Source organism: Danio rerio, chromosome 11 (assembly GCF_049306965.1).
Source record: "Danio rerio strain Tuebingen ecotype United States chromosome 11, GRCz12tu, whole genome shotgun sequence".
NCBI classification, from domain to species: Eukaryota; Metazoa; Chordata; class Actinopteri; order Cypriniformes; family Danionidae; genus Danio; species Danio rerio.
In genome coordinates, this window is record NC_133186.1 from 5,064,923 (window position 1) to 5,068,678 (window position 3,756).

Genomic DNA, 3,756 nt, shown 5'->3' on the forward strand with positions numbered 1-3,756 from the left:
GGACATATACTCCCCGTCCAGAGTTACAGCCCTCACTGTAAAAAATGTTACCTAGATCTAACTTATAAAAAGTGAGGCAAGTGGTTGCATCGGACGTTTTAGGTTGATTCAACTTCCAGCCTTTTTTAAGTATTTTAAACACTAAAACATTGCTTAAAACAAATGCAATAAAATTAAGTTGAGCCAACTAATATTTCTAAAATTACTCAAATCAGATAAACTTACTTTTTTTGTTAAACTTAACTTACTTATACATTGCTATATGTTGACTGTACTTATTTTAATTAAGTATTATGAACTTAATTATCTAAATAAAATTAACCATGCATATTTGATTTAAAATTAATTCAATTAACTTCTGGCTGTAACCTTAGAAAATAAATCTTCGTTTCTATATTGTAAGCACAATATACACTAGGAAAAACAGATAAACAGACTTTCCTGTCAATAACAATTAAATAAGAATGGGAAGATGGATTAAAGACCATAACATGTATTCAATATCAATCAATGTTCCTTTTAATAGTGACTACAAAATAGGCCATTAATGTGGCTACACGTACACAATACATAAATAAAAACATTAATAATACCAGATCCTATTGAGAAATCATCTAAGGCAACTCAGTGAGGAGATTTGCATATTTTGATGAAGATTTAGGATGCATAATGTCCAGCCCCACAAAGAGTCTCTGATATATCTCAAATGTATACAGTTTTGATGGATACTTGAAGTCGAGGACATCGGTAAGTCCAAACAGGAGCCATCATGCATTTGACAGGTTTGGCAAACCTCTGACAGTCCTATGATAATCCAAACTGTGTTGGGCTGATGGCAAATTTTTCTTGTGGGCAGCTGCATGCACCTCTGATTCCTCACAACTCTATTGGTAGAGACAAAAAGAAACAGGAGTTCAGGTGGTTGATACCAAACAACATTAAATAGCTAAATACTGAATAGGAAATAACTACAAGTGAAGTTACAAAAGTGCAGTGAGAATGATGCATGGATGAAACACCTTAGTTTATCAGTTAAAAATTACCTTAGTAAGTTACCTTTAGTAAGTTTGGCAACTTATAAAGCATAAGAATGTGCATGCAATTTAGATATTAAAACTGTTTGAAAATGGCTATATGAAAATTATAGAATACAAATTCTATGATTTAATCGTCATCTTCATTTTGCACCAAACTTTGCACGTCATAATACAAATTCTATTAAATAAATAAATAAATACATTGCCATTTTACAAATTACATTAAGGTTTACATTAATTTTTTGCTAAAGCTACATTTAATTGACTTTTTCTATAAATTTAATGTGACTGGCAAATGACAGTTCAGTGATTTAGTGTTATCAGTTAGCTTTATTGAAAGACTGACAGATAATAAGAAACTGCATTAGGATATTTTTTTTTTACTGTTTTTACTGTTGCACACATAAAAAAAATCTTCAGATATCAAATGTAGGTTAATTCTATGGAGCCCACTATTGTTTGCAATTTTACCAATGTTTTACTTACCTGCAAATAATTATAGCTGTAATTGTATCTAATGTTTTTCTTACCTGGATGTGAAGTTTGAAGATCCACAGGTAACAAAATCACTTTGGTATCTAAAGACCAAGAACATGCATTTTAGAATGAGGTGCATACAGTTTAAATGGTTCTGTAAACATCAGTAAATGTAATTTAAGTTCAAATAAATTGTAAATCTGTAATTTATTCACTATGCAGCATTAAAAAAAACTTATGGAATAAATCTCTAAAACACAAACTTTTAGTTGTACTTTCTCTTACGTTAAACACAAACTACTTAACTGTTGCATATGTTTCTGCATTTAATATCCATCCTTAATGTGCTGCTATAACTTAGGTGAGCTAACTTTAGCTAAGTTAGCGCTAACAAACTGAACCCCCACAGCCCGACCGCCCACCAGTGACCTTGTTAATCGGTTCTGTAACGTTAGTTATACCTACTATTTGTTTTAAAACTACTTTCACTATTTTTCTCAATAATATCACTTTTAATCGTTAGCATAAACTAGCGTTGGTTAGCGTTAGCCAACTTAGCTTTCCATGTGAGAGCAGTCTAACTGTTAACATACCTAAGGCTACAGTAAAATTTACAAAGCTAAAACCTCACCTGCCTAGCGAAGACAGCAGTTTTGCATGACTTTACAATTATCATTTGGCTACATTTGCAACTTACCGTGTTAATCAGATCCGCTGCTGGGAGCAGTTAATGTCGACCATTGCAGAAGCTGCGTCTGCCTGCTAAATCCCGGGCAATGAAAAAGGAGTCACGCCAAACTATTAAAATCACGTTTTATGAACACCTGCCCACATCGACAGCTGCTCTAATAAATTGTCTGTGTCAACTCACTTTTATAACATTTATTCTACACAATAACCACGTAAAAAAATCTACTCAAATAAATTGCATTAGTTTTATTCAAAATATACAGTTATATAAAAACTGATATATTTTAAGTAAAGAGGAAGCAAATTTTATTTTTTTGGTATAAAACAAATAAAATTAACTAGATTGCAATTATTTAAAGTAGATAGAACCAACTTTGTGAGTGTAGCACTTTTTACAGTGCTGCTCGGAACAAAGAAAACCCCCAATCAATCATCAATAAATGATCACAGAAAAGTAATCAGAGGAACTGTTATGAAGTATGAAGTCAACTGCATTTTAAAAATCCAACATTTCCCCCTGAGGTGTTTGACATTCGCAATTGACCATGGTGGGACATGATAATGGAGGGGAGGCACATTTCATCCGCAATTTTTGAGAGGAAATGTAGTGAGACACAAATCTAATTTAATAGATGTCACAAAAGACAGGTGATGAGACTTTACATTATCTCTCTAACGTGGCATTAATGGCATGTGTCACAATAACGTGTGATGTACAGACTGCAGGAAGATGAGGAGGATTTCAAAACCGAGCCTTCAAATGCTCACGGATGTGTTACCTGTCGTTTAGCAGATGTGTTTTCGTGCACTAATTGCACAGACTGTCTGATTTCAGCAACCTGGGATTATGGGTTACGCTCAGCGGAAATGGTAAATATTAGCAATATTTGTAGTTGTAAAATGTTATGACACTGTTTTTTGTATCAGAAAGCATGATCACACGTTTGAATTATTTTGCAATTATTTTGAAGGGATGTTTTTCACAGTATTTACTATAAAAACGTTTTCACTTCTGGAATAAACACAGTTTGTTTGTTGTTTCATTTGACTAAAACTATTTATTTATGCCGTCCAAACACAAATTGAATAAGTTAACTTAATCATTTTTACACATTAAAGTGAACAAAACACAAAACAAATAAGTTGTCCTTAAAAAATGAATAAGAATTGTGTTGGTTCAAGTAATTAATTAAATGTAGTTTAAACATGCAGCAAAAGTTCAAGTACAGCCCTCTTAAGATATACAGTATATATTTATTTATTTATTTTATTTTTTGATTGGCTACTGAACAAACTACTGTTGACCTAATTAACCAAGTTAAGTCTCTAAATTAGATTTTAACCCCTTCAGACCTGAATTATGTTCCAAATTTCAGATAAATCGGATTTCATGTGATGTCCATTGTAATGGACGCAGGGTCTGAAGGGGTTAAGTAGGATATTAGTATCTTGGAAAATAACTAAAAGTACATATTTTTTACTGTAATCATGGCAAATATAAAATAATTTAGTTATTAGAAATTAGTAATTAATATTACGTGTAAAAATGTGT

General features: G+C 32.0%; 1 long non-coding RNA gene across 1 annotated transcript; it reads right to left on the reverse strand.

The window, feature by feature from the left end:
* Positions 1 to 496: 496 nt before the first annotated feature.
* On the reverse strand, positions 497 to 2,309 carry LOC141376515 (uncharacterized). Its single transcript, XR_012386953.1, has 3 exons — positions 2,212 to 2,309; positions 1,568 to 1,615; positions 497 to 884 (listed from the first exon to the last, which is right to left on the reverse strand). It is a non-coding gene; the product is annotated as an uncharacterized lncRNA (long non-coding RNA).
* Between the last annotated feature and the right edge of the window lie 1,447 nt (positions 2,310 to 3,756).